The sequence below is a fragment of the Tubulanus polymorphus genome, chromosome 7, assembly GCF_964204645.1.
Source record: "Tubulanus polymorphus chromosome 7, tnTubPoly1.2, whole genome shotgun sequence".
Lineage (NCBI taxonomy): Eukaryota > Metazoa > Nemertea > Palaeonemertea > Tubulaniformes > Tubulanidae > Tubulanus > Tubulanus polymorphus.
The window spans coordinates 8,571,470-8,579,669 of NC_134031.1; positions in this window are offsets into that span (position 1 = coordinate 8,571,470).

Genomic DNA, 8,200 nt, shown 5'->3' on the forward strand with positions numbered 1-8,200 from the left:
CCTAGTACAATCCTATACAAATGTATTACAATATTTCCTGATTAACCGCCATCGTAAAAGTTAAGTAACTCAATCCGCAATTTTATTACAATACGCCACCATAAAACTACCGATGACCTCGTTCATCGATCCGATGTCATCACTGTGTTGCAAGTCTTGCCCTCCAGTAAGGTTTGTACGGTAATTAAAACTATTATATTAGATGGCACCGACAGCGCTGAAACGAATTGAATTAACGGTAAAAGAAAAAACAGGAGGAATAAAGATCCATCGCAACTGAAAATAGCCGACCATTTTTTCTGACAATGATTTACAGCCATATATACATTAAAGGCGGCGTAGAGTAGCGATGTCTATTTATGAATTGATCAGCGTTTGGTATCGTAGTATGAACCGTAAATGTCGCATGTGATATGATTCCTACTTCAAGCCTATGATGTTTTCCTGATGATACGCCCCGATGTTTATTATGTAAAAAGTTTTTAATTGTGAAAGGATGTTTTTTCAGATTTTTTCTTAATTCATCACATCAATATACATCGTAGCCTACTGAGTAGACAATAGGTTGGTTATTTGAGTGACTCGACATAAACCCTTTACCGCCACACTCTATTTACCGCCAAAACAAGGAATCCTCAAGGGCGGCTTTAAATCGAGGTATGACTGTACATTGAGAAAACCTGGCGGTACATGGGGTGGCGGTTTATGGGAGGGCAGTATTTCAGGGGTTGACTGTATTTTCATTAGGGCAAGTAGGCTATCGTTATCACTTGTCCACCGGGCTATAGTGCAATTTTATGTGTCAAGCTTTTTTCCCACTTGATATAACTGGCGATTTTGTGCACCAATCACACTGCCGAGGTAGGGCAAGTTGATTTTTGAGGGGTAAGCAAAATTTCAGATATGCTTGCCCCACGGGCAATTGGCTTCTATTCCTAAGATTGAACCCTGTACTCCCCAAAAATCTATTTCAATAACAGTTAATGACTAATTAATCTCAAAGCTATGGTTACACATTTTTAGACCCTATATAGTCGGTGGAATGAAAAGCCCCTGCGTTAAGTTTCAAAGTCACATGATATTACATGTGGCATCCAAGGGGTTGCTAAATATTTGAAAAAGTCATGATTTCAGGTCATCTTCTAAACGAAATATATTTCGTTACAAAGATGTGTTGCAGATATGCAGCCCAAAATATGCTCGAGTTGTTCTAGACTTTATTTTCGATCACTGATTATCTCACACATTTGAGTGACTTTGTACGTATGAAATAATTCACTTAAATTGGCTTCCACTTCTCCAAGTTTCTTGTTGGATGCCCCCAAATTCCCCACAAGGCTACTACATTACTACCCATTCTCCTACTAGAATTGTTCAGCTTTCAACCCCCATCACTTCATTCCTTTTTGCATGAATTGACCATGAGACTTCATTTCCCAGGATTTTTGACTGGGGTTATTGGTTCTAAATAAAGCACAACTCTGATAAAAAGGACAAATTCCTGTGAGTTGAAAACAATGGCACATGGTGTAATTGAATGCTGATAAAAATACCCTCTAAATGAATCGAAAGCCCCTTGCTGATTTTGGTATGTGGTTGTAGCCCTTTTTGAAAATTTGTTAAAATGTAGGGGATTCTTCTGAACCCTGATACCGTGAGTGACTGGACAATTAAAGTATAGGTTAAGAAATTTTATCTAATATGAATAACCAATACTTATCAGAAAATAGGAACCGATTTTGAGTGACCTGATGTATAAATTTGTAGGTCATAAGTGTTGCATAAATTCGTAAGGTCCCAAGAGCTACTATTTACGCAAGTTTGACTATATACAGTGGAACCTCCTTACAACATACTTGACGGGACCAGAAAATATGTCGTTATAACCGATAGTTTGTTATATCCCTATGAAAATAACCAAATTGGCCTAGGGACGAAATTCTATATTTGTTATATCCGATCATTGTATCTGAGTTCGTTATATCGAGGTTCCACTGTATTTCATTTGGTTGAAATAAGTCTCTTTCTATGATTAAGGCAATGCTTATATTGTATGGATATTGCCAGTACAATAAGGGTAGTCGACTGTATGTTTTATTCAATCCGCATCCTGGATACGATTGTTATGTATGTATACTGGTGTTTTACGAATGGAGTAATATCTACAATAAATGAAGTTGATTGTGACATTGAAAGATATATAACATGCTTGTGTTTTTTTGATTTTCATCTTGTGTTAAAGTAACATTCAGGAGACTTCACTTACTTCAGATGTGGCAATACACAAACTTTTTGGTTTACCTTTGTCAGCGATATGAAGTTGGCATTGAGCCAATTTCATGTAAAATCGCGGTACGTTTTTTAATGTGAGCATTTGTTTCATTGGTTCTCGGGTTAAACGACGTATAATCGATGCGCTTGAAGACATGACGAACCTCCGTCGATGTATATGGTCAACTTTGTTAAAATTCTACGATAAACTGTTTTTGACGGGAACATTCTTAGCTCTCGCGTATAAAATTGCAATGACCTCGATTGGGGGGCGTTGTCTCTACGAGCGAATGTGATTGGCTGTTTTTGGGATATACGGGGCATTCCGGCGCTACTAAAATAATTATGGGAAAGCCATAGAATGGCGAACGTTTCATTGGACTAGTGCCGTATATGTGCAAATTTCAAATGCTCATTGCTGATGAGAATGTAATTATTATCCGCCATCGGTATTGTTTCATTTTAATACCCGGTGATTGATTTGAGTGACACTGAAGTGCAAGCGAAGATTCACAAGGCCTCCACGTGCGCGTGGAGTGCTGTAGACTGTTGCACACACAAACACACGTGTATACACTACTATAGTGATACTGTAAACGCTGCTTGCTGGCGCGTCTGACATTTCATCAACAGAAGATGAGCGCTATGTTTTTCTGTATGATATAATTTATAATAAATTTTAATTTCTTGTGACCTGAAAATATTAAGCAGCAAACTACAAGTATAGGTCGAGGTCTGAATATTGTAGTAGTAAATTCCAGGATTTAAAACGATCTGATACACCGATTTCTTACTGCGCCGGTTTAGATTCCGCGGCCATACATCGGAAGAGGTTTCCAAGACTAAATATTCAGCCACCCTCTGATATGTGACATCATATGAATTTTATTTGAATATTTTTTCATATTGTGAAAAATATTTCTTTGAAAATATAAAATAGTTTCCCTGCCGCGCCTACCAGTACCCTACGAAATGTATATTTTTGGTCTTATTTGACTACAAAATAATTCTTTGAGAAAGATGAAATACAATATAGAACTTTGAAGTCACGAATTAAAAAGATTTTTGATGGGTTTCGTCGTCAGACGAACCCATCTATGGCATCGTCGTCATGTCTGTCTGTCTGTCTGTCCGTCTGTGGATGTTTCTTTATGACACGATTTAAGCTGTTTGTGTGGACCGACAATTCTGTAATTTCACACAGGTATTCTCTACTTGATGTAGATGGTGCAGCTTGGTTTATATTTGATTCCGATGGTTATAAGTGCTCTAATTTGGTTAAAAGATAATTAACGTTACTCGCTAGTTCAAGCCGCTGTATAGCGCGTTGCTACGACGACGCTCGATCAACATACTGGTACTCGCTGTGTAATACTGAACACGTATATACCTGTAGATATTGATCGTACTAGCACCGGTTTTAGATAGCGCACGCGCTGATCGGTCTTTACACTTCTCAGAACTGCTGTGCTAAATGCTGAAATGCCGAATCTATGCGCAATCATTAATTGGGCTCGTCACATTTGATAGTGAATGGATAAATAAACGGTGACACATGGTGGGGCGGGTTGTGAGGAGCATCAAAACTAATCCGTCACAAATAATAGATAGAAAACAATACCTTAAGAGGTTTATTAACATCATTACCAAATCAAAACCTGCACATCCTATCATAAATAGAAATTCTAAGAATTTATTTCAAAGAATAATAAATTACGTCTAAATATTGGGATTCGAACTCGTAGCATCGATTCAGGTGCCTTTCCCAAAGCGGGTATCCCGCGGGGAAAACCCATTACTATTTATATCGAGAATCGCGTTTTTGACAGCGAGTTCGGTGAATGAAACAGAAACAATTACACAGAAACCCATCATGGAAAGTTTCTTTCTGGTTCAAGCAATGCCCTTACCCCAAACAACCTCTAGCTTTCAAGGTAAACCACACTTTGCCCATGGCCAATTTATTTAGGGGATCTGCTCTGTGGCTACTCTAGAATCTTAATTTTTTATTCCATCATTAGTTTACTGTGGTTTAAGTGAATTTGATTTCCAAAATACGTAAGTATGTAAAAAAACACTGGTGGAATTTCGACAAATTTTTCTCACTGCTCATATCCAAGCCCGCAGTGTTAATATCGGTTGAGAGGAAATTTATGATGTCAAAACACATACAGTCATACCTCGATTCACTGCCAACCTCGTCTACCGCCTGGATTTCATGGAAAACAGAACATTTGTATCTAAAACGTACAGGAAAACCTGATTTACCGCCCCTCGCATACCGCCACCGCTAACGTAATCTAGTACAATCCTATACAAATGTATTACAATATTTCCCGCTTTACCGCCATCGTAGAATTGAGTTATTCAATCCTCTTATTGATCGGATAACCGAAATGTATTATTAGGTTTCTATGCAACATACATTATACATGTAATCGGCCCTGCGAGAAAAGTGAAACTGTATTATTAAGATGGCGCCGTCAGCAAAACGAATTGCCTTAACAGTAAAAGAACTAGGAGTCCAGGGACACCATGCCCACTTGGGAAGTGGTTTCAATTGCTCAACAATCTAACAATTTCAACATTCAACGCCCCCTGGTGACCATTTACAAAAACCAATGACCATGAAACTGACCACAATAGTAGGACATGTCAGCAGCTACAATTTTGTAATCGATTGTGATAACAAAATATGCCTCGTTACCAATTTAATATGGAAATACTTAGTCATTCTACTATTCAACGCCCCCTGGTGACCATATTCAAAACCCAATGACCTCGAAACTCACCACAATCATAGAACATGTCATGAACTACAACTTTGCAATTGATCATGAGTAATAGGGGTAATAGGCTTTCAGGCCAAAGGTCGAACGGTCGAGAAATTTTCCAAATGTGAAAATAACAATAATTTCTACTTGTATTAGTCGCGTACACTCCTAATTCAAACCTAAAATGTTTTAACATTGATCCTTGTCATTCTCATTCTAGTCCAGGATTAACTTGGGATTGTGGTTTAAAATTTACAGATATAGAAATGGATTTGTTAATAAATATAGATCAATTATTATTATTTGAAAAGTCTATAAGAGGAGGAGTTTCGGGTGTATTAGGGGATAGATATTTCAATGTAAATGATAACCCTGCATAAGTTATTATATATAGATGCAAATAATTTGTATGGTTGGGCAATGATGGAACCACAACCTTATGGAGTATTTGAAATAAGTGAAGTTTTACAACATGAAAATAATGACAAATTTGATTGGAAGAAAAGAATCCTAGATATTGCAGATGATTCAGAGACTGGTTACTTCTTTGTTGTAGATTTAGAATATCCTGAAAATATTAAATTTAAATCTAGAAATCTAGCATACTGTCCCGAACATAAAACTGTAACTCATGAAGAATTATCAAATTATTAAAAAAGAATTAAACCCGAAAATTATATTCATACAGAAAAGTTAATGGTAACTCAAGCAGATAAATATGATTATGTAGTACATTATAGAATGTTGAAGTTTTATTTGAATCAAGGAATGATCCTAAAAAAAGTACATAGATATATTTCATTCAGTCAATCTAAATGGTTAGAAAAATATATAGATTTTAACACCAAATAGAGAACTGAAGCTAAAACTGATTTCGAGAAAGATTTCTTCAAGTTAATGAACAATGCATTCTATGGAAAAACTTGTGAAAATATTAGAAATAGAAATGATATTGAGTTAGTTAGTAATGGTAAAAGAATTAGACATTTACAAACATATCCTTAATTTATAGGTAACAGAATATTTGATGAAAATTTAGCCGCAGTTAAAATGAGAAGAACATCAATGAAATTTAATAAACCAATTTATGTTGGTGCTTCAGTTTTAGAAATATCAAAGCTATTGATGTATGAATTCTATTATAATGTATTACAACCTAATTTTGGAGAAAAACATATAGAAATCTTATATTTTGATACTGACAGTTACATATTAAAGATAAAAACTAATAACATAACTGATGATTAAAAAACATCATTTTGATTTCAGTTATTATCCTAAAAATCATGAATTGTTTAGCAATGATAATAAAAAAGTTCCTGGTAAATTCAAAGATGAATTAGGTGGTGAAGAAATGATTGAATTCATTGGTATTAGATCTAAAATGTATTCATATAAAAACTAAAGAACATGAAGCTAAAAAGTTAAAAGGAATAACCAAAAGTGTAGAAGAAAAGAATATTCATTTCAAAGATTACATCAATTGTATATTCAATGAAGAAGTTAGAAAACATAAGATGAGATGTTTAAGATCTGAAGATCATGAGATGTTTATTGAAGAGATAAGATAAGTCTAAACCCATTTGATGATAAAAGATATATTTTAGATGATGGAATTCATACAGTTGCATATGGTTGTAATTTAGATGAATACTTAAAATTTAAAAGAGAAGAAACAAAAGAGAACGAGATTATGAACAGGATTCTAACGTGTTAATCAAATTTTGATAAAAATATGTATTATAAATGGAGAGTAAACAAGCACACAGTGAGAACAACAAATTATTTCTAGATAGAATAAAAGATACTTCAAATGTCAAATCAGTAGATTATAAATTTAAGAAGTTAAAAGAATTAACAATCCATAAGAAATATCTAATTACAAATATTGATACAGTTACTAACAAATATGGAGATAAATTAGTTATACACTTAGAATATGAAGGATTAAAAGGAAATACATATAAATTCAGAACATATTTACCAGATAGATTTCATAGATTATCAAGTGAAGATCTAGAAGAATTATGTTCTGGTGATTTCTATTTCGTATACAAAGGTAAGAATGAAAAAGGACATCATGAAATAGATTTCGAATAAGAAAATATGTAAAATAAATGGCGGAATTAAAAGAATACAGAATATTTGTTGATTCAAGAAGACTTACAAATTATAAATCACATAATTTATTAGTTCAATTAGATAGAGAATTTAAGAATTGTGTAGATTTAAAATTAGTAAATATAAGTTTATGTAATTCTTTTTATAATATATCGGATAAAACTTTTGAACATAGAGGGTTTATGATTTATATGAGAAATAAAGATAAATGGTTTCATATATTTTTAAAACCAGGATTATATAATTTAGAATCATTAGCGCAGGAAATTAATAGAAGAGCTCGGTTGAAAATCGGGGGTACTTCTGTATTTGAAATTAAATTTAATAAAATTGATAGTACTAATAAAATAAGAATAAAGATTTCTAATGAACAACATCAATTTATGGTAAACAAACCACTGGCTAAAATGTTAGGAATTAAACCGCTTACAGTTACTAGAAACGTAGAAGGCATCTCAAATATGATACCTTTTACACATTTTTATATTTATTGCAATTTAATCGATCCTACAAAACTTTCGAAGCAACTAAAGAAACAATTTGTAGTTCTAGTATACTAAATATTTTACCGCTAAAAAATGTTAAACAATTTGGAACTCAAATAAATTATAAATTAACAGAATGTGATTTTAAACCTTGCATTCCTAAATTTAATAATTTTAGATTAGAAGTAAGAAATCATAATGGATACTTAATTGATTTGAATAACTTTCCTGTAATTTATGAATTAATTATAAGATGTAAAGAGTAATTTTTCACTATATAAATGAATATAACTGTTGGACCGAGTATATGTTTTGGGTTTGATTTTAAACGTGAGAAAGAAATGAAATTTAACATTAATGATGTAATTATACATATTAAAAATATTGCATTTTCTAACGAAACAACATTTAAGTATGAAACAACAATAGATAAAGAAACTTTAAATGAAGAAAAGATTACTAATTTAATTAGAGAATCTTTAAGATTTTATGAATTGGATGAAGATTTTATCATTGATGATATTAAAAAAATAATAATTGAAATATATA